At 48.8% G+C, this 24,554-nt stretch overlaps 1 protein-coding gene across 1 annotated transcript in view; it reads right to left on the bottom strand.

The window, feature by feature from the left end:
* The window catches only part of rbm46 (RNA binding motif protein 46), a 155,873-nt gene that overhangs the window by 12,019 nt on the left and 119,300 nt on the right, over positions 1–24,554 (bottom strand). The window lies entirely within an intron of this gene.

The raw sequence follows: 24,554 nt of genomic DNA on the forward strand, positions 1-24,554 counted from the left end.
TCCAGAATTCAAAAATATAGAAACACCAGTTTTCCAGAATCTTTTTTGGCTGAAGAGTTGCAGAGATAGCTTCTAAGGTTGTAAGCTTCTGCAGCAATCTTTGTGGCATGATTTCCTCTTTCCAACAGAAGTTTAATTATGGCACCAAGAAAAGGAGATTGTTAGATATTAGCAATAGTGATGTCAGCATACAGGAAATTGGCCAAGCAAATTGATGTCTTCTCACAGAGAATGAACCAGGAAGGTAAACATAGAAGATAGGAGCAGTAGGAGACCATTCGGCTCTTGGAGCCTGCTCAGCCATGCGTCATGCTAATGGCTGATCGTCCAACTCAATAGCCTCATCCTGCTTTCACCCCATAACCCTTGATCCCATTCGCCTCAAGTGCCATATCTAGCCACCAGATAGGTAAAAGCAATGGGTCCATTAACTTTTTATTTAAATATTTCAGAGTTAAATAAACGATACAGGTTTGAATTAAGACAGAAGCCAAAACATCATAAACTTTAAGAATTTCTGCAGTGAAATGAACAGGGTAAAACGAATTATAGGGCATGATTCATCGGGCTGAAGTTAAAGTGAGGGTGGCAGATAGTTTGCATTGCTGCCTTACTGTGCCACAGACCCAGGTTCAAATCCCGCCTTGGGTGACTGTCTGTGTGCATTTTGTACATTCTCCCCGTGTCTGCATGGGTTTCCTCCGGGTGCTTCGGTTTCCTCCCACAGTCCAAAGATGTGCTGGTTAGGTAGATTGGCCTTGCTAAATTGTCCAGGGATGTGCAGGTTAGGTTACGGAGGTATGGGCATGAAGTTGAGTGGGCGGGGGAGTGGACCTGGGTAGAGTGTTCTTTCAGAGGGTCGATGCACGTGAAAGGCCAAATGGCCTCCTTCTGCACTGGAAGGATTCTATGTTAAAGTTTGCTGAAGAGCGTGTTTCGCGGGATGTTTCTCAGCAGCTGCCTTTTTTTGGCCTCAAGGAAATTCTCTTAAGAGGAATTTTCAACAGGAAATGCTCCTCCTCGCAGATCGGGGCGCCATTTTGTCCGATAACTTCAATCTCGCCCACAAATTGGAGCTCACATTTGATTCCCCCATTGTGCCAAGATCCATACTGGGTGCACGGAATTGCGCCCATAGGATAAATGGCACAAAAACAGGCCATTTACCCAACTCTTCCATGCTGGTGCTTATACTTCACTTCTGCCACCGCCCATCTTTTTTCATTTCAATCTATCAACGTAACCACCTATTGCCACGATTCATTTCAACCACTCCCTGTGTTAGTGACTTCCAGGTTCTTACCACTCTTTGGTTAAATAAGTTTCTTTTGAACTCCTGACTAGATTTTCAGCTACTTTATATTGATGGCTTCCAGTCTCAAGGGATAAAAATGGCTGAAGACAAAGAAGTCTGAACTTTTTTTGTAACAAGGAATTATGTAGTTCCAACACTTTTTATGATCGTCATGAATGCAAATATTTCTCAGCCACTTCAAAGGGTTGAACCCATAACATGAACCAGCCTCCAATCCACTGACTCTTATCTACTCCCCTTGCTTGCTTTGGGAAAGCAGGCAGCATAATCAAAGAACCCTCCCACCCGGCTTATTCACTCTTCCAACGTCTTCCATCGGGCAGGAGATACAAAAGTCTGAGAACACGCAGTAACAGTTTCAAAAACAGCTTCTTCCTCGCTGTTACCAGACTCCTAAAAGACCCTCTCATGGACTGATCTGATCTTTTCACACATCATCTCTACGGAGTAGTACGACACTCCTGTATGCTTCACCCGATGCCTGTATCTATGTATTTACATTGTGTATTTTATGTTTTCCCTATGTATTTTCTTTTCATGTATGGAAGGATCTATCTGAACTGTATACAGAACAATACTTTTCACTGTACCTCGGTACACGTCACAATAAACAAATCGAATCTAATCCAATCATTAGACTCTGGGCGCGATCTGCCCGAATGGAAACAGAGTCCCACAGCACACATGATTAGTCGGGTGTTTCACCCACTATCAGATAGATTGAGGGCCTCTGTAGGGAACGTGCGGGCAAGGCCGCACTTAGTCCTGGTTTCTGCACTGAGGAGCTCTGCTCGCCGGAACTACTCAGTGCAGGAAGAGATCGGGGTGTAATTTTTGAATGGCGCATCATCCTCTTGACCCCCCCCGACGTGACCCTCGAACACCCCAAGTTCCAACTCACCAATAAGGGAGTCCTCAGGCCCCTCCACACACGCACAGGGCACCCTGGGTCTAATCCGTCGCACAGGAAATATTCTAGCCTGGCACCTTGACAGTGCCCCTTCCAGCTGGCAGTGCCACCTGGGAACCTTGGCAGTGTCAAACTAGCACCCAGGTGACTACCAGTGTACCAGTCTGGCAGTGGCAGAGTGCCAGGGAGGCCAGGAAGCACCAGCATTTCCAGGGTGCCAACCTGCCCAGAGGGTAGGCAATTGGGTGCTTCTGATCCCTGGAAGATCCCCACGAGTGCCATTCCATCTGGTCGCCATTTGTGGGGACCGGCATTCACCCGGGATCTCAAAGGCAAGAGGGCGCTGGGCAGAGGCCATGAGCGTACTGTTGGCAAGGGCAGCGCCTGACGATGGTCCTCCTGGCATCATGGATGAGCACCAGGGCCAGAGGCCCCCACGGTGCCAGGCACCAATGGGGAAGAGCCCGCAGTGCCAACCGGGGCCACCATGTAGCCCGGTTAACCTGGTTGGTCATGGAGGCATGCACCATGCTAACATGTCAGCCTTTCACGCCTGCAGACAATGGACAGTGCTGGCCTTTCTCCTAGTCGCCACAGCCTTGGGGGATGCCCTACAGCTGTACGACCTGGTGTTGCTCGAGGAGGAGGAATCAGCAGTAGCAGAGAGTGCAGCAGTGGAAAGTGCCCCAGAGGAACAGGAGGCAGTGCCCAACAGGCTGAGGAGATGGAGGAGGAGGTGCAAATGAGGCACCGCATGAGGCCTTGTGTGTATCAGCAGCGCCCGTCATTCGAGGACCTGCCGAAGACTCTGCAATGAGCTCTGGTGCTCCGCATGGGGGGTAAATGGCCAGGGGCTCGGACGCCCCCCCCCCCCTCTGCAACACCCTCAGTGAAACACATCTGCTGCACTACAGGGTGCAGGCCAGGTTCAGCAGTAATACCGGCTCTGGCCCTGGGATGGAGGTTGATGGCAACCCATTCTCCTCTGGTGTTCTGTGTCATATGGCAATGTCTGACTCCTGTCTACGGTAACACTTTCCATGGTTTACCTGGGTGATCCTTGCATGCGAGCCGCGAGCTGGCCATTCCATCACACGGTGCCATCAAATTCCTGGGGTGGGGATGATCAGGTAGGGGAGCCCAGGCTGCCCACAATGTCTGCCCAATTCTCTCTGCTGCAACCTCTATCTGGCCAGCCCAGACCAGCCCACCCCTCACACCCACCTGACAAAGCTCCAAGGCATGTTGTAGCAGTGTGAACAGGTGTTTAATGTGACAACATATATCCAGAGTCGTGCCCTAGCCCCGATAACGGAACTGTTCCCTGCACCTGTGCCAACCTAACTGGGTCTAACTTTCTGGTCTTATGGGCCCGAACGCTGGATCTGGGTGCATACTGTACATCGGGAGTGGAGGTGGCCTGCTGTGATTCCCGCCTTGCAACCCCGTTGGATGCCGTCTTCTGGGGCAACCGGGCCTGGATGGTGGCATGGTGCCGCCCTGTACTGCCTGCCAGTCGAGGGTGGGGGGTAGGGTCCGAGCTGTTGCGGTGTTCCGACACCTCCCCTGCGGGAGTCGCCGGCACAGGCCCCACCACCACCTCCCTGCATCTGGGATACTCCTAAACGTAGTGGTAGAGCTAGGAGGGCAAAGCACATCGAGGATCACTGTGGGCACAGGGAGAGGGGGTGAGGAGGGGGCAGCACCGTCGGGAGGGTGGAAATTGTAAAACACAATAAACACCTTTGTGCACAACTAGTTAATCTGCTTCTGTGCATGCACTGTCTCTAATATGCCCATAAGGTTGCCCAATTCACTCTCTCCCTTTGTCTGAAATTCAGTATAGTTACCAATATCTAGCTAGAAACTCCGGGCGGGATTCTCCGATCCTGGGGCTAGGTGTTGACGCCGTCGTAAACGTCGGAGCGTTTTATGACGGCATCATCTGGCCCCGAGGGGCAACGGTCCTGCGCCGCACAGGGGGCCAGCATGGCTCTGGAGCGCTTCATGCAGCTCCAGTTGCCGATACGGGCGCCAGCACAACCGGCGCGGGTCCGGGTCCATGCATGCGCGCCACGACCAGCCCGAGTTCGCGCATGCGCGTGGGTTGCCTTCTCCGTGCCGGCCCCCGGGCAACATGGCGGAGCCCTATAGGGGCCCAGCGCGGAGGAACATAGGCCCCCACCCGGGATAAGCCCGCCCGCCGATCAGTAGGCCTCAATCGTGGGCCTGGCCACCGTGGAGGCCCCCTCCCCGGAGTCAGATCCCCCTTCCCCCACACCAGGACGGCCCCTGCAGCATGAACGGCGAGGTCCTGCCGGGTAGGACTACACACTAAAGGCGCCGGCGGGACTGGGCCGAACTTGGCGGGCATTTGGCCCGTTGAGCGTGGAGAATCACCACAAGGGCAAGTTGAGCGGCCCCCAATGGGTGCCGCGCCGACACCATTGGCGCCGATTCTCCGGTAAATGAATCAGTTTTTCCAACTTGTTTTTAAAATGGTTTTATTTCGCAATAAACCAATCATTAGGAGTTACTTGAAAGAGGCCTGGTTAAAATCTCTTTTATTCTGCGTCTAACAATAATGAAAGTAAACAATTGGCCATTTTGGTGAGTGAACAAAACATTTACACCTTTGGTGCAACCTGTGGAGTAATGCGGCTAGAGAAACTGCATACGCCTCCCATCCCAGTAGTAACATAGATTGGGGGTTCATCCAGGATATTTGAAATATTGACAACATTATTGGGCGCGGAATAATAATGATTAGTAAAGGACAAAATTACATATAAGAATATGGCAGGAAATCCGAGGTGAGTAGCAACAGGGGGGACCGTGTTCGGCTCCTTCATGCCAAACCCTGGACCAAGCATACTGTTCCGGGGGCAACCCTTGTCCGTGTCCGTCTGCCCCGCCAACCATCCATAACCCCCACCGACTGCTGATGCCTCTGGCCGTGCGGTTGAAGGCTATTGCTCAATTCGCTATTGTGGTTAACTGAGTACTTCACACATCCCAAGTGGATTCCCATTGGTGGGCGGGCCATGTCGCATGTGGGAGTCATTGCCTAGCATCCCAATCAGGCCTTGATGCCTGGACACTGTGCATGAAAACTGCAGGGGCAACACCACACACACAGTAACCGAGATCTGAACATGCAGGGGGTGGGCCCCAGCACTGGGGACATGTCCACGGCCGGAGGCCAGGTGAGTGCAACGGAGAGGGGAACAGCGCCCAGTCCAGGTAACGTTACATGCAGGTGTCAAGGGTACAGGGTCTGGGGTCTGGGTCCGGTGAGCGGGGAATGCAATCGGAAGTGCATGGGCACGGCATTCCATGCGTTGGGGAGGGGGGATGATCAATGAGGGAATGGATGGTGGGTGCCACTGGTGTTTGTCAATCCAACACCCTTGCCCAATTCCTTAGTTATTGAATGGTATGGACAGTATTTTGGACACCCCAGAACAGCCCTAGTGGCACTTCCGGTAGGACGAGTGGCCAGCGTCTGCAGAGGCTCAAGGCGGCGGCCATGTGCCGAAACCCGCCCCATACCGAGGACCCGGCCACCCATCAAGCCAGGGGGAGATACAGAGGAGGCAATCTGCAGTGGCCCCGGGTGTACAGGCATCACTGCTCGTTTGAGCAGATGACGGACATGGCATGCCGCAGAAGGCTCCGCCTCACCAAGTAGACGGTGCGGCACCTGTGCCATGTCCTTGCGGACTTGGCACCACATGGAGAAGGAGAACAACCGCTCTCTGTGGCCAGTCACCGCAGCCCTGAACATTTACACCTCAGGATCCTTCCGGGGCTCGAGCGGGGACCTGTATGACATCTCGCAGGCCACAGCCCACAGGTGCATCCGACAGGTCATGGATACCCTGTTTGCCTGGGCAGAAAATTATGTCAACTTTCGACCAAGCCCAACAAGATGTCTGGGCAGCATGTCGCTGTGGGTGCTTCAGGCCAGCTGGGAGTGCCCTACATTAACAGGAAGGGGTTCCACTCCCTGAATATCCAGCTCGTGTGTGACCACCACACGCAGATCATGCATGTGTGTCCACAGTTCCCAGGGAGTGTGCACAACTGCTTAATCTTGGTGTAATTGGATATCCCTGACCACTTTGAGGACCACCCCAGGTTAGCCGATTGGTTCTTTAGGGATAAGGGGAACCTGTTGAGGATCTGGCTAATGATGCCAGTACAGGGACCGGTGACTGAAGCGAAGACCCAATACAACAAGGCCCATGTGGCCACCCAGGCTGTCATTGAAAAGTGCATCAGGCTCCTCAAGATGCGATTCTGATGCCTTGACCACTCTGGTGGTGTACATGCCGTATACCCCCCGCAGAAGGTCAGCCACTTTGTGGTGGTCTGCTGTGTCTATCACAACCTGGCACAGCAGCGGGACAACGTGCTGGGAGAACATGTGTCCACATCCGAGGACGACGACAAGGAGGCGCCGGACCAGGAGGGGCTGAAGGACGAGCCCGGGGAGAACACGCAGGACTAGCCGGAGATTGGAGGACAAACGGCAGCAGCAAGGGTCTGTCAAGCCTTGAGGGCCAGGGAGGCTCTCATCCCAGCCTGCTTCACATAGGACTTGGCGTCGTCCGTCGTTCCCCCTCTCCCCAAAACCCCCTTCCCTCAGTCACCACCCTCATTCCCCAACCCTCTTCACCCTGCTCCCACCCTCTCCCCAACCATTTCATTGCACAAGTGCCAGAGGTGCATATTGGTAGAGGTCAACAACTTTTAATAATTTACACATGTCCCCAAATGCTCCAATTTCCCCCGATAATGCCGCCCAACTCTCCCCACCCCTCCCAGAAACTCACTCACCCTTTCCACAGCCTCCTCACAATACACACATCCCTCCCTTAGCCCTCCCCCCCCACCCTCAGTACCCTCTCAATGATCCTCAACCTGCTTAGCCTTCTGTGCTCTACCGCTACATCTAGGTGTGTCCCCAAGATGCACGTCAGGGGTGGAGGCAGCCTGCTGCTTACCACGTCCGTGGTCTTCGATGCCTGTGGTGGGCATCCTCTGGGGATCTCTAGGGCCGGAGAGCCCGGCGCACTTGCTGACGGCACATGCCCCGCTGTGCCACCCTGTTCCTGGTGGTGACTCCGAGACGTGTCATTGTCAGTGGGATGGGTCTCGTGGGAGCGGATGGCCGCCACTGTCACTCCGTAGGGTGTCTCAGGGTTTTCACCTAGTGCCCCTTCATCCCGGTCGGTGCCCATAGGGCCCTGGGGTTCACACAGATGCAGCTGGATCGAGCCCCGGCTGCCCCTGCATCACCTGGCTCCCCAATGTCTGCAGTACAGTGTTGACACCCTCGGCATTGCTCCTCAGTTCCTGGGATTAGGAAAGAGGGATGAATTCTCTATGTTACACATGTGTTTGTGTCGCAGGAATGATCACAGGAGCCTGAAAAGTGGCTGAAGTACATCTTAAACGTTTTAGAAACAAAGATGAAGGAATGGGCAGATAAACAAACTGAGATGCAAACATTTCAGCCACATAGAAACATACATTGAAAACAGAGGAGGCCATTTGGACTTACGAGCCAGCTCCGCCATTCATTATGATTATGGCTGATCATCAAGTTCAATTCCCTGATCCCATCTTCCCCCCACCTCCCTTGATTCCTTTAGCCCCAAGAGCTATATCCAACTCCTTCTTGAAATTACACAATGCGTTCAGGTCAGCTACTTTTTGTGGTACAGTGAATGCCACAGATTTACCACTGTCTGGGTGAAAACATTTCTCCTCACCTCAGTCCTAAAAAGTTTACCCCATATCCTCAAACTATGACCCCTGGTTCTGGACTCCCCCACCATTGGGAACAATCATTTCTAAATCTACCCTTTCTACTCCTGATACAATTTTATAAGTTTCTATGAGATCCCTCCTCAAACTCCAATGAATATAATCCCAACCAATTTAGTCTCCTCATATGAGGAATCCCACCACCCTGGAATCAGCCTGGTAAACTTCGCTTCACTCCTGCAAGAATATTCTTCCTCAAATAAGGACACCAAAACTGCACACAATACTCCAGGTGTAGCCTCACCAAAGCCCTATACAATTGCTGTAAAACATCCCTATTCCTATACTCAAATCCTCTCGCTATGAAGGCCAACATACCATTTGCCTTCTTTATTGCATGTTGTACCTGTACGCTTACTTTCAGTGACTGATGCACGAGGATACCACTACCTCTCTCAATTTACACCCATTCAAATAATAATCTGCTTCCTATTTTTGGTGCCAAAGTGGATAACCTCACATTTATACTGCTCATCACCAACCCAAGGGTCTATGAGGGAATCCCCAGCCCTGCACCCCATGCAGGTTTAAGCAATTGCTATCTTCCTCTTCCGTGGGCTGTCCGTTGCCCGCCTCCTTGACATCCTCCCCATCCAAGAAATGTGGGGCTCCTTCATCACGACATGGTCCAGCTGCTCTCTTCACTTCAGTGCCAGGTTGTGCAGGGCAGATCACTATGACAGGACATCCTCTGGGGCTGTATTGGAGGGCTCCCCCCGACCACTCCAGGCACCGGAATCGCATCTTGCTTGTTGTGTTTGGTCCTTTGTACTTTTATGAAGAACTCACCAAACACTTTGATCTGTCCAAACCAAGATCCTTTTCTTGTGTCTCATGTGGTTGTGGTAAACCATTGTATTGTATTGTACTGTGAATTGTTACATGCCTGGGCTCGTCCCTGCTGGCTCTGCCTGTGGCTCCTCCCCTCAGGCTCATGTATAAAGGTGGCTGGTCTCCGCCTCTGATCAGAGGCCAGGATGCTTTCTGTTTAGTGTATTAAAGCCTCAGTTACGTTCACCACTCGTCGTGTGTTCATTGATGGCATATCAATTTAATACACCAAACAGAAAGCCTCCTGGCCTCTGATCCCGAACTGGATCAGAGGCAGAGACCAGCCACCTTTATACATGAGCCCGAGGGGAGGAGCCACAGGCGGAGCCAGCAGGGACAAGCCCAGGCATGTAACGACAAGCCCAGACATGTAACAATACAATACAATACAGTGGTTTACCACATTCACCCCCTGTAAAAAAAAAAAAAAAGAGTCCAGCGGGGGTGAAGTGGGCTTAAAGATCAAGTCTGTTGGGGCCCTTGACCTTCCACCGTGATCGCCTCTGTCCCGGCTATGGTATGGGCACCGATGGCGAGACCTGCGCGTCCGGGAGCGTGTTGTCTTCTTCTTCACCCAGTTGTTGAGTCGGTGGAGGGGGGGGGTGGTGTATGGGTGGGGGTGGTGGTGATGGTCGGCGGTGGGCCTGCAGGTGCCAGTTCTTGAGGTAGATGGGTAGAGATGGGGGAAGACAGTGTAGGGTCGGGGGTGGTGGTGATGGTCGCTGGGGAACCTGCAGGTGCCAAAACCCGAAGCCTTACTTTAAGCGTACCCCTACCCCCCTTCACCCGTCTGTAGCCTCGCGAACCTTAAGGTCGCCCCACCCTCGCCAATGCCGGAGGCCCGAAGTGCTACTTTTGTGGCCAGGGTAATCATCCCAGACAACGCAGCCCTGCACGGAACGCGACTTGCAACGGGTGTGGGAGGAAGGGCCACTTTGCGAAAGCCTGCCATGCTCGATCTCTCCTTAAAGCTTCTAGGTCCAGCAGCGCTGCCTGCTGCCTGTCGGGCAGCCCCCAGCTGCCGCGCCACCCGCCATGTGTGACCCGTGGGCGCCGCCATCATCGTCGCCATCTTCGATTTCGGCCGCCACGTGCGACCTATGGGGGCCGCCATCTCCGCTGCCACCCGCCATGCGCGACCCATGGGGGCCGCCGTCTTGGGACCTCTCCGCAGCCTCCCGGGAGGCCTGCTCACCCGATCGTACGCTGGCCGCCGCTTCCTCCGACCGGCCTACCCCATCACCTTCCGAAGCTCGCCTCCATCACGCTCGACCAGTCCCGGCCTCATCACCTCACAAAATCGACGATGACCGTTCAGATCAACGGGCATGAGACGGCCTGTCTTTTCGACTCCGGGTGCACAGACAGCTTCATACACCCAGATACGGTAAGGGGCTGCTCCCTCCCAATCTTACCCGTGACACAGAAAATCTCCCTGGCTTCCGGATCACATGCAGTAGAAATCCGGGGGTACTGTGTTGCAACCCTTACTGTACAAGGCGTAGAGTACACCAACTTCAAACTCTACGTCCTTCCCCATCTCTGTGCCGCCCTATTACTGGGGCTCGACTTCCAGTGCCACCTCCAAAGCCTTACTTTAAAGTTCGGCGGACCCCTGCCCCCCCCTCACCGTCTGTAGCCTCGCGACCCTTAAGGTCGCCACACCCTCGCTCTTTATTAACCTCACCCCGGACTGTAAGCCCTTCGCTACTAGGGGCAGGCGATACAGTGCCTGGGATAGGACCTTCATCAGATCGGAGGTCCAGCGACTCCTACGAGAGGGGATCATTGAGGCTAATAACAGCCCCTGGAATGCCCAAGTGGTGGTCGTCAAGACTGGGGAGAAGCACCGGATGGTCATCGACTACAGTCAGACGATCAACCGGTACACGCAGCTCGATGCGTACCCCCTCCCCCCCGCATATCTGACATGGTCAATCAGATTGCGCAGTATAGAGTCTTCTCCACAATTGACTTGAAGTCCGCATACTACCAGCTCCCAATCCGGCCGGAGGACCGCCAATATACTGCCTTCGAGGCAGATGGACGCCTCTACCACTTCCTCAGCGTTCCCTTCGGCGTCACTAATGGGGTCCCGGTCTTCCAACGAGAAATGCACTGAATGGTTGACCAGTACGGGCTGCGAGCACATTACCGTACTTAGATAATGTCACCATCTGTGGCCATGACCAGCAGGACCATGACGAAAACCTCCGGCACTTCCTCCACTCCGCTAAACTCCTGAACCTCACTTACAATAAGGAAAAATGCGTTTTCCGCACAACCCGCCTAGCCATCCTTGGCTACGTTGTGGAAAACGGAGTCCGAGGGCCCTCCCCCGACCACATGCGCCCCCTCCTGGAACTCGCCCTCCCCCAAGGCCCTGAAGAGGTGCCTGGGGTTCTTCTCCTACTATGCCCAGTGGGTCCCCAATTATGCAGACAAGGCCCATCCACTTATTGAATCCACCGTTTTTCCCTGACGGCTGAGGCCCACCTGGCCTTCAACCACATCAAGGCAGATATTGCCAAAGCCGCGATGCATGCTGTGGACGAGTCCATTCTGTTCCAGGTGGAGAGCGATGCGTCGGACTTTACGCTGGCCGCTACCCTCAACCAGGAGGGCAGGCCCATGGCTTTCTTCTCCCGTACCCTCCATGCCTCCAAGATTCGACACTCCTCCATCGAAAAGGAAGCCCAAGCCATTGTAGAAGGTGTGAGACATTGAAGGCATTACCTGGCCGGTAGGCGAGTCACACTCCTCACTGACCAGCGGTCGGTTGCCTTCATGTTTAACAATGCACAGCGGGACAAGATCAAGAATTACAAGATTCTGAGGTGGAGGATCGAGCTCTCCACCTATAATTACGATATCTTGTATCGACCTGGGAAGCTCAATGAGCCCCCAGATGCCCTATCCCGCGGTACACGTGCCAGCGCACAAATAGACCGGCTTCGGGCCCTCCACAACGACCTGTGTCACCCGGGAGTCACCCGTTTTTCCCACTTTATCAAGGCTCGCAATCTGCCTTACTCCATCGAGGAGGTCAGGACCGTGACCAGGGACTGCCAGGTCTGCGCGGAGTGCAAACAGCATCTCTATCGGCCAGACAGGGCGCACCTGGTAAAGGCCTCTCGCCCCTTTGAGCGCCTCAGCATCGACTTCAAAGGGCCCCTCCCCTCCACTGACTGTAACGTGTACTTCCTCAACATTGTTGATGAATACTCAAGATTCCCGTTTGCCATCCCATGCCCTGACATGACCTCTGGCACCGTCATCAAGGCCCTGCACAGTCTTTTCACCCTGTTCGGGTTCCCCACCTACATCCATAGCGTTCGGGGTTCCTCCTTCATGAGCGACAAGTTGCGTCAGTTCCAGCTCAGCAAGGGCATCGCCTCCAGCAGGACAACCAGCTACAACCCCCGGGGCAATAAACAGGTGGAGAGGGAAAACGCGACGGTCTGGAAGGTCGTCCTCCTGGCCCTACGGTCTAGAAGTCTCCCCGTCTCCCGCTGGCAGGTAGTCCTTCCCGATGCGCAACCAGAGCATGGGGCTGTTTAGCACAGGGCTAAATCGCTGGCTTTGAAAGCAGACCAAGGTAGGCCAGCAGCACGGATCAATTCTCGTAACAGCCTCCCCGAACAGGTGCCGGAATGTGGCGACTAGGGGCTTTTCACAGTAACTTCATTGAAGCCTACTTGTGACATTACGCGATATTCATTTTTTTTTCTTCATTTTTTCACTCCATCCGGTCGCTCCTGTGTACCGCCACCAATGTGACCCCGCATGAGAGGATGTTTGTTTTCCCCAGGAAGTCCACCTCAGGGGTCTTGCTCCCATCGTGGCTGACGGTCCCAGGGCCCGTCCGCCTCCAGAAGCATGCGAGGAGCCATAAGTCGGATCCACTGGTCGAAAAGGTCCTTCTCCTCCATGCTAACCCCCGATATGCCTACGTGGCACACCATGACGGGCGGGAGGACACAGTCTCCCTTCGGGATTTGGCACCCGCAGGTTCCCCAGTGATCATCACCACTACCCCCGACCCTAACCGTCTACCCCCATTGCTACTCATCTACTACGAGACGCAGAAGACGACATGCTCCCGGACACGCAGGCCTCGACACCTAATCCGACACCAGTGTCCACACCAGAGTCGGGACTGAAGCGATCGCAGCGGAAAGTCAGAGCCCCCGACAGACCCGATCTAAAACTCAACCCATCCACTTCACCCCCACTGGACTCTTTTTTTAAACAGGGGGTAAATGTGGTAAACCACTGTATTGTATTGTACTGTACTGTGTATTGTTACATGCCTGGGCTTGTCCCTGCTGGCTCTGCCTGTGGCTCCTCGCCTCGGGCTCATGTATAAAGGTGACTGGTCTCCGCCTCTGATCCAGTTCGGGAGCAGAGGCCAGGAGCTTTCCGTTTAGTGTATTAAAGCCTCAGTTACGTTCACCACTCGTTGTGTGTTCATTGATGGCATATCAGTGGTAGGATGACAATCTGATACAGAGCACGTTATCATGGAGTCTTGCTACTCCTTTGGAACTTACACCTTGTGCTGACATGCATAACATGTAAGTCTTATTACCCTCTATACCTTTTTCTCAAGATGGCTGGATGTGCCTCTCTTTATGTACAGGTCTCAAATCACATGATCTTGGTTTGGAGACCACATGGTGAGTCTGTACTGCCACCTGATGGATGGAGAGCTCATACCATCCAACTACTATATGGCCCATAGGCACATCACTACTCAACCAGAGCATGCGTTGACATATGGGCCTCATTGTAGCGAGTCTCAGTTGGTGAATGTGGCCTCCGTAATGGCATCATCAGCCAATGGTCCACACCCCGCCCTTTCCCAGTCACCCTATAACCCCACCTCGCCTGTACATCTTTTGGACACTAATGTTATGGGCCAGGGTTTAGAAAACTCCAAAGTACATCATGGAGTTCACCTGACCCACAACTGTTTATAGATTTTGGTTATGAGGAGCATATGGGCCGATCTTTCAGGTGTTATTCACTAGAAGCCTTAAGCACTTTTAATCAAAAGCAAAGTTTATTTTATGAACTCAGTTAACATTTCTATAAACAGTCAGCATTTTTATCAACTACAAATATAAATACCTCACACAGCTACAGTTCTCTCTCTATATAACCCTGAATAACTTCCCTTTCAACTGTTTCAATTTGATAACATCCAATAAACCAGAGAAACCCTTTTTACCAAATAAGTAGGTTTTAATTCTTTAACGAAAACAGTTATCACTTTTAAATTATCAAGTGATCTGGACACCTTTTAACATGCAGAGAGAGAGAGAGAGAGAGAGAGAGAGCGAGAGAGCGAAGAGCAGCCTTCTTTGTCTGAATCCAGCTTCCAAGTGTGTAAACCAAAATTAAAACTCAGAGCCACAGCCAGCTCCCAGCTCAAAACGAAAGTAAAAGCCAAAGCCACAGTCCAGCTCCACCCACACAATGACATCACTGAAGCCATTTGATAAACACACATTTCTTAAAGGGACACTCCCATGACACTAAGGGACAATGTTTTAGCATGGCTAATCCACTACCTGCACATTTACCCCTATTCAGATTTATCAATTTCTTGCACACCCCAACAAGCAGTTTAAAAAATACCTTTCTAATGGCCACATACATTGTAAATCATTATAATTACATATTTCAGATAAACCTATGTGCATAATATTTATATGATGGACATGCTTGTTCCGTTGCACAGAAACATTTGAAGTTGGGAGAAATATATCAATTAAAACGCTCTTCCCCCAATGCCCCACCCCCCACTCAGAATCTCAGAAACCCTAGAGAACAGCAGAGACACTTGCATTTGGCACCTCTGCACTACGGGGTTAGAAAAAATGTTCCATGTCTGAAAATACACCATTAGACAAAGAAAGGCAAAGTACCTCAAAAATATTTTACTCCCAGAGGTATGCATACTGAACTTTAGGAATCACAGCTGTACCACTGTCGCATTGTTACATTCAAGGTATAAGAACACACAAAATTGAATCAGGAGCAAGGCATTTCGACCCTTGAGCCAGCTCCATCATTGAGAAAGATCATAGCTGATCGGATTGTAGCCTTAACTCTACTTTCTTTCCTGTCCCTATAATGGTTAACTCCTTTGTCGACTTAGCCTTGAATATAATTAATGACCTTGACTTAGATATTTTTCCTTTTTTAAACTATTGTGCGAAAGATACAGAAACAAACTATCCAATAACATCTAGGGGTAGATTCTGTGCCGTCTGTATTGGTATACTGCTCTCAGCATTGACCCTGTCAAGGCTCCAGAACCTTATGCTCACTTCATTCTTCTAAAGTCCAATCCATCCTGCTCAATCTTGCCTCATAAATCGACCCTTTCACCCTAAGAATCAACCATAGAATTATATGCCTTCTTCAATAAGGAGAGAACTTTGTGGTTTCACCCAATCTCTATGCAAATGCAACCGACATTCCTTGTTTTTATACTTCATCCCCTTGCATTAAAGGCCAACATTCCATTACCTCCCTAATTATTTATTGTACCTGCAAGCTAATGTTTTATAATTCCTGTACAATCACACCCAAATCCCCCAGTCCTGCAGCATTCTGCAGTCTCTCTTCAATCAAGCAATATTCTGCTTTCTATTCTTCCTACAATGCACAACCTCACATTATACTCACCCTCCCAAATTTCTGCCCACCCATTAGCCTATTCCTTTGCAGATTATTTTACGTCCTCCTCACAACTCTCTTTCCTACCTACCATTGTATCCTCCTCACAACTCGCTTTCCTACCTACCATTGCACCACAACTTCATGGTATAAAATACTACCCGAGTATACCAGGGTTTCCAGTGATCCAAAAGAAGCCAACTGCTCGGTGGTAGACATCACATACTCAACTCGTTGCATACATCAGCACTGATTTACCACCCAGGGCATTTACTTTGAGAGGGGAGCAATAGTGAAACAATGTTTACAAGCACTTTTTCAATGATTGTCAAGTCCTTACCACATCAAAAGCAGCCGGGTGTTTTGGCTTCCTCTTTTTTAACCGCAAAACAGCACTTAACTGCCTTTGATGTGGTGAGGGGCTGTCAATCATAACAAGAGTGTTCAGAAACATTGTGGTTAACATCAGCAGGGTAATGGAGATGCGTTCAAGAGTGAAGGCATAGATTAGAACAATCCACCAAGCAGCTATCTCTTGAGCAATGAAACTGCCAATCACTGGCTAATGCAATGTGCTGTGTGAAATTGAATGGAATATCTGCATTTCAAAGGCTGTCAAGGGATTTCAAGTTCATTGAGGTGTACTGGGTTTTCGGGGAAGCCTCTGACACTTGTGACAGCTGCTGCTTTGAACACATCTGTCTGAGGCAGATGTTAGGAAAGGGTAAGTGAAAATGCAGTGATTTTTCAACCTACTTCTTGGACCGCTCTTAAGCTTTCAGGCAGGGGTCTCTGATGGAAAGGGTCTGTGATATGCGGGTCTCTGTTGGGGGGGGTCGCTCTTGGCGTTGGGGAGAACTGGGGGGGGGGGGGGGGGGGGGACAACATTTGTGGTGCCGGAGTGATGCCCTCCAACAGACTTTGGGCCCCACCTACATTACACACTTACCCCCTTGACAGTGGAATCCACCCAGTCAGGACCACGCTTGACAATCCCTGCACCAATCCACGCCTTCATGAATCCCGGCTGAGAGGCCGGGAGCATTATGGTTTCCTGGTAATCATGCTTCTAAGCCCGTTAAGACACAAATGATTCATTTGCATTCACCCGACAGCGTGCGACCGGAGCATCAGAAAGACGTTCCTGTTTTCAGACCGGCGCTCACTTATTCGCCGGATCGGGAACCCCAATACAGACGGCACAGAATCCACCCCTAGATGTTATTGGATAGTTTGTTTCTGTATCTTTCGCACAATAGTTTAAAAAAGGAAAAATATCTAAGTCAAGGTCAAGTTTTTGGTCTTTGCAAACCTTGCTACCTGCAAATTGTCTCTGAGGGCAGTTTTCAATGAGTGTTCCAGGACCTGCAAAGAACTCCACTTTCAAATGATGCCAAGAACTTCACTTTCAAATGATGAGGATGTTTTAATCTTCCATTCATGATGGAGGTGCCAACATCGACCATGACCAGTTCTGAGGAAGCTGATGGTTGGCCACCGTTTGTGAGGAAACTCTTATCATGCAGATTGTATTGTCAGGTCTTCTGTAAGAAATCCATTTCAGGTGTCATAGTTCGTTCCAAGCATTACAGCATTGGTCATCCAGGTTGAGAGGAGATGGTTGAAGTGTTTCACTGCCAGACCAAAATTGTCTTCTAGATTTGAGACAGGTTGTAGAGTAGGAATAGATTCACATGCTTTTTACAATGCAGTGGTTATATTCTCTGGAGATGTATATTTGCAGCATAGGTATGGTTGTGTGATGGTTGAAAGCAGAGCCAGGCTTCTGGTATTGATAAAAGTGATACCTGTTGCAGAGTTGGACATCAACGGATTCGGCATGCAGACTTCATAGTAGTCAGGTATTAAACAATACATCCTTGCTGATGGATCGTTACTGTGACATTATACAAATGTAACAGCACGTGAAGAGTTAATATTATGTTCAGCCTAGCCACTAGAGAGAGCTTAAGGGACAGTACTATAAATTGCACTGGCTCTTATGCTAAGGGGAGGAGATTAGACTGGAGCTGAAGATAAGATTCATATTGGATTGCAGTTAGTTAAGATATAATAGTTATAATGGGTAAATGGAGATAGTGTTTGTGAGTGGAGATTAATTCTTACATGTATATTTGCTATTCAGAATAACTAAAATTTAGTAGTGTTAATAAAATTAGTTTAGATCTTCCAAAGAGCTTTGTGTATCTTTGCGATCACCACGGCTTTCATCCTGGAAACCCCTCACAAGGATCACCACATGGAACCAAGAGTGTATTCCAGAAAAAGTGAAAAATAAGAAAATAAATCAGCGCATCACTACACATCTGAAAATCTGCAAAGAAAAACCAAAACCAAAATGGAGGCTGTCCAAAAGCCAGATAACTTCAACTAAGTTTAAATTGGAAAAACTTCAAGCAGCAGTTTGAAGTCTTTCTCTCTGCCTCTGAATTTGAATCAGCTCCTGACACTAGGAAAATAGCTCTCCTAATAAATCTGGCAGGTCCGCAGCCATTTGAACTTTTTAAACTCATTTGATTTCTCAGAAAAGTAAGTTAAAAATAAATGAGAAAGTAATGGAAAAACTTGACTCATTGCAAAAAACAGGTCAATGAGGTTTCTGAGCGATACATGTTTTTAAAAAGGGTGCAGCTAAAAGGGGAATCTTTTGACTCTTCTAACTGATTTGAGGCTCTGAGCACAATCCTGCAATGTTTCCTCAATTACTGAATCAATCCTGCGTGACCAAATTGTGTTTGGCATAGTTGAAGAGCAAATTTGGGAACATTTACTAAGAAAACCAAACTTAACTTTAGAAGAAGCCATCAACCTCTGTAAAGCTGAGGAATTGAACTAAAGAGAAGGGTACTAGACTGGGATGACCAGTTAGGATAGTGTAGAGGTAGATCGTAATATAGGAGAGCAGAAGATTATGATAGTGGATTTTTAGACATTAGTCCAGGTTGCAGAGAATGAACAAAGGTGCTGTGCAAAGCATGGCCAGAAGGGGGCCATTTCAGTCGATGTAGGTACGGCTGAGGGTTAAAAAAGCGAGACTGAGGGAATACGGGGTAATAATTCAGTTGGTGACTGAGGTAATATTGCCTGGTAATTCAGTTGCACGTGGGTTGAAAATTAGACTTGGTTAAGTTAAAATTTTGTTCTTGGACTGTAGGGGCGAAAAACGCAGTCCGGGGACTAGTTCGATTATGGGGAATTGTCTAGATAACACGAGTGAACAGGGTTGCTCATTACAAGTATTATGTGATAAATATCCAGACAAAGGAAGAGATCTTAAGACAACTTTCAGCTGCATTGAATAAAAAGTTGGGAGATGAATGGACACCAGGGGGAACCAAAGACTTGCAGTTGGTCAAAAAGATGCAGGAGAATATATGGAAAAAAAACAGGACGATTAAGATTAAGGAGCTGATTGGATTATGGAGACAATATCGTCAAGAGGAAAAAGATAAGACCTTGTTGTAAAGTTGGCAAGAAAATGCCCTTATAATGGGAATATCAATTAGCGAAGGGGGAAATCAGAAAACATTGGCACTCCTACAAAGGAGTGCGCATTCAAAAAACACGCACAGAAAGAGGCCAAGATACAAAAAGGGGCAAATTCGATCGAAAAAAATGGACTGCGTGGTTCAATAGCTGGCCTTGCATTGACAGAGGTAGATGATGACTTAGAGAATTGGACTGTGCCCGGTAGGGTTCCTACAGTACCGGCGGCATTGCCCCCACCACCACATCCCCCAGAATACCAGAATTTGTACCCAGCCATTACTCCCCAGATCCAATACACGCCAGCCATTACAGTCTCCTCGGACCCAGTTAAACAGGCCCAGTTGATTATTCCTCCCCTCTGGCTGGTAGTCTAGCATCCCAGCAGGAGTCAGAGCCAGCCCCTTCAATGGAGGGGCCAGGTATTACTTCCTTGCCACCAGCACCCGTTAGGAAAGAGAAGCCCCGTTATACAAGCCCAGTCACGTGCGGAACCCGATCTCAGACTATGAAAAAGAAATCTAAGGCCATTCGGAACCCACTACACCTGCAACCTAGATTACTTAAAAGGACGGAACAGAAAACTCTGTCGCTACGGGACGAGGATAGGGACGATCCTGAGAAACTAGAGTCCCCTACATCAGAGTGCGAGGATTCTGATGCCTCTGAAGGGGAATCTCCCCAAATTACGCCACCTTCGGCGCCTCCTGGAGAAACTCAGAGACAGTTACCGATTAGGAAAATGCCCAACCCTGACGCAGCCCCTGCAGCAGCTAATCCCACGATAGAGGTTTTTCTTCCGTGGAGACCTAGCGAGATGATGGCTATTCTAGCTGCAATTCCAGACAGGAAGAAATCCACTGCTGCGTTTGTGGACTACCTGAGAACCACCATCTCCGTTTATCAAGCAGACTCTAGGGACCTCTGGGCGCCTAGTCCAACAGGTTTTAACCCCAGCTGAATACCGCCATCACCTCAACCATTTGAATTATGCCGACCACGCTGCACTTCAACAGGCCCATGGCCAAGATGATGATAGACGGGCACAAATCCTGAATGCTCGAAAGGCCACATTTCAAAAGCCCATAAACCTCTCTGCCACCCTAGATATCAAACCCAAAAACACAGAGGAGCCAGAGGAATTTCTGGAACGCTTTAATGAGATATATCATGGGCAATCAGGCGACTTACCATATCAAAACGATCAGAACTATCCTCAATATTGTGCTATGTTGATGCATTGCTTACCCCCTTCCGTGGCCACCGCTGTGAAATGTAATAATATGAACTGGACAGAGAATGACCCTTCCCAAATGGCCCGGCAGTTAAATTTTATTGGAAAGAATGTGGAGGCCATGAAGGGGCCAGGTTACAAAGATTAAGACTGTATATGTCATGAAAAAGGACGATTTAAGACCCCAACCGAATGTGGATGCAGTGGCTTACCAGATGGAACCCCAAAATTGCGATCTCGGGTGGGTGGATCAGTACGGGAGGGGATATCAAACCCACCCAAATGGACCTTCAGCACCCCCCATGGCCCGCCGTATGCACCGACAACCTTACAACCACCACCCCATCTGCGAGGCCATGGGTCAACCGCAAGGAGGGGGCGAGGAAGAGGGCAAGGATACAGAAGGGATAATTCATGCTTCAACTGTGGCCAAACAGATCACTGGCATCAGGAATGCCCATTTAGAAGACAGGCAGTAGAAGGAGGACACGCGCCTGCAAGAAGGGGGTATCCACCACAGGGAGGGCTGGCCCGAGATCTACTGTGTATATTCCAGCTGCGGCTGGAATGCGGGAATAAAGATTGGGTAGAAACATTGATCATAAATGGTTCAGAGGTACAATTTAAATTGGACACAGGTGCACATGCTAATCTGATAACAATCGGATTTAGGCAAAGTAACAACCCGTCCAAAATATAAAAAGACACATTGTAGCTTAACAGACGACAATGGAAATGAAATAGCAACAAAAGGTCCATGCTACCTCATAGTTCAGAGTGGTGACATTAAAATTCCTCTTTGAAATTGTGGTTGACAAAATCCTCACTTATTGGGAGTAGACGCATGTATCCAGCTAAACCTGATGCAGAGAATTCACACTGCCAACTCTTTCCCTGGTTCGAAAGATTTAGTACTTGTGGATATGTTATCCAGGGCCACAATGCACGAGGATAACAAAGTTGTTGTCATTGTACTCAGTATTAAAGCACAAACCTACTTCATCACAGCAATGCTGCCCATCACAGATGCGAAACTACAAATAATCAAGGCAGAAACTCTACGAGATACGACACTTCAGCAAGTGATACAATATCTATGAAATGACTGGCCTAAAGGGAAATGTGCAAACTTTTGCAACATCAGAGAAGACCTGACAACAATAGACAGCTTTCTATTGAAAGGGGACTACATTGTAATTCCATCATGTCTTAGACAAGACATTCTCGCACAAATCCACGAAGGACATCAAGGCATTGAGAAAAGAGCAGCAATCGGTGTATTGGCCGGGAATTAACAAGGATATAGACAACTACATTCAACAGTGTCGGATATGTCAAATGCACCACCGGCACAATGTAAGCAGAACTCGGTGGAAAGCGAACTAGTTGCTCAACCATGGACAAAAGTCGCCATGGACATATTTTACTTTCAAGACTGTGATTATTTGATAATTATTGACTATTACTCAAATTTTCCAGAGGTTATCAAATTATCCGGCTCAAGAAAGCATTCAGCTGTCAGGGCAACAAAAAATGTATTTGCCAGACATGGAATACCAGTTACTGTTGTCACAGACAATGGACCGTGTTTCAGCAGCCTGGAGTGATTACAATTTGCAAATGACTAACTTCACACATGTAACTACTAGCCCACTATTATATTTTGTATCCGCAGGCAAACGGGAAAGCTGAGAAAGGGGTGGGAATTGTGAAGCAGCTTCTCAAAAAAGCTATGGAGGACGGAAAGGACTTTGACTGTTCACTATTAGCATACAGCGCTACACCATTGTCATTGGGCCTTTCTCCAGCACAGCTATTGATGGGACGAAGAATATGTACTACGTTACAGACTAAGATGAACAAGTCGTGCATAAAAAAATGCAGTAACTGAAGAGTAAGCAAAAGTAGTATTACGATAAAAACTCCAAACCACTAGCTACACTCAAAGGTGATGTTGTACGCATTCGTAGTCCTGAAGGTGGATGGATGGACATTGCAAAAGTACTCAATGAACTCACACCAAGATCATACGTGATCAGAACAGAATCTGGATTCGTAGAAACAGAAGAGACCTTGAAACTCAAACAACCTGATACATTCACAGAATCAGCTACCACGAGTCAACAACTCATATTTCCTAAAAAAATTTCCAAAAGCTATATTGTCAAAAGTACCTGATAATTCAAATCAAACTGTTGTAACATTAAGGCAGTCTACAAGGCATAGGAAACTTCCAAATAGATTAAATCTGTAAATCTAACATTATTTCTATCATTGTGACATGTTATATTATACTGTAAACAAGAAAATGTGTAGCCAACATTTTTCGCAAAGAAAGGGGATGTGACGTTAGACAAATGTACAGCATGTTAAGCCTAGCCACTAGAGGGAGCTAAGGGACAGTATAAGCTAAGGGGAAGAGTTTAGTCTGGAGCTGAAGAAGATAATATTCATAATGTATTGCAGAGTCAGTTAAACTATAATAGTTACAATTAGTAGATATAGTGTCAGTGAATGTAGTTTAATTCTTACATGTATGCTTGCTATTCAGAATATGTGTCGAACTCAAATTTAGTAGTGTTAATAAAATTAGTTTAGTTCTTCAAAAGAGCTTTGTGTATCTTTGTGATCACTATGCCTTCCATCCTGGAAACTCCTCACAAAGATCACCTCAGTCACATGATCTGTAGTGACGTCTGCAGAGTGTTTGCGTGGGCTTCAGTTCTCCATCTTAGTTTGTATGAGCAACATCTCCTGATGAAATCCAAGTGTGTGACACCTCCATACCTTTTCACTTTACGGCACTTAAGAGAATATAACAAAAGGCAAAACTGCCGACAAGGATTGAGGCAGGGAAAAACTGCTTCAGGCCAAAATAGTCAACAAAAGTAGAGATGGCGACGAGAGCGGAGGAGGATATCCATAGAAGGAAAAGCCACCAATGTCGAAGGTTTAAGAAAAACAAAGCACAATTGTGAGTAAGCAGAACAAGTTTAAAGAAGACTTGCTTGAATCGTGAGTGGGTAGACTCTAGGCTGCAGGATCTGCACAAGTCGCAAAACGAAATGAGCTGTGCAAGCTACGACCTGAATATGGACAACCATATTTCAGGCAAAGGAAAAATGTAATTTTGCATTGTGGATCAGGAGACCTTGGGCTGGAATCTCCCGTTCCCCAGCCGTGCTTCCACCACTTGCCAATGGGATTTCCCATTGATGCCACCCCATGCTGCCAAGAAATCCTTGGGGCAGGTATGCGCTGCTGGTGGGAACAGAGAATCCCAATCAGCCGGGAATTGCGGCCCTCCTGTTTCATACATAAAAAAGCAGCAGGGAGAAAGGTTTGTTGAAGTATAGACTTGGGAGCTGGTATGGGAAATGGCAGGAAAATACTGGTGCCATTGATGAGGACTGCGAGACTTGAAACTCGTATGAAGAGAAATTTCAACTTTTACCTCATAGCGAATCAAACACTGGAGGACCTAAAGGCCTCAACATTTCTCAGTTCGGGAGGGTGTAAAATTTTTATGCTACTGTGAAACTTAATTAATTCAGCAAAGCCAGGAGATAAAAAATGAGTAATATCCCAACAATTCAGGAGAGTCAGGGGGCAGAGTTGAATATGGTAGCCATCACAAAGGAGAAAGTGCTAGAGAAACTAAGCGGTTTAAAAATTGATAAATCTCCGGGCCCAGGTGGGCTACATCCTAGAGTTCTAAAGGAGATAGCTGAAGAAATAGTGGAGGCGTTAGTTATGATCTTTCAAAAGTCACTGGAGTCAGGGAAAGTCCCAGTGGATTGGAAAATCACTGTTGTAACCCCCCTGTTCAAGAAGGGAACAAGAAAAAAGATGGAAAATTATAGGCCAATTAGCCGAACCTCGGTTGTTGGCAAGATTCTAGAATCCATCATTAAGGATGAGATTTCTAAATTCTTGGAAGTGCAGGGTCAGATTAGGACAAGTCAGCATGGATTTAGTAAGGGGAGGTCGTGCCTGACAAACCTGTTAGAGTTCTTTGAAGAGATAACAAATAGGTTAGACCAAGGAGAGCCAATGGATGTTATCTATCTTGACTTCCAAAAGGCCTTTGATAAGGTGCCTCACGGTAGACTGCGGAGTAAAATAAGGGCCCATGGTATTCGAGGCAAGGTACTAACATGGATTGACGATTGGCTGTCAGGCAGAAGGCAGAGAGTTGGGATAAAAGGTTCTTTTTCCGAATGTCCCACAGG

This window comes from Scyliorhinus torazame, chromosome 3 (genome assembly GCF_047496885.1).
Source record: "Scyliorhinus torazame isolate Kashiwa2021f chromosome 3, sScyTor2.1, whole genome shotgun sequence".
Lineage (NCBI taxonomy): Eukaryota > Metazoa > Chordata > Chondrichthyes > Carcharhiniformes > Scyliorhinidae > Scyliorhinus > Scyliorhinus torazame.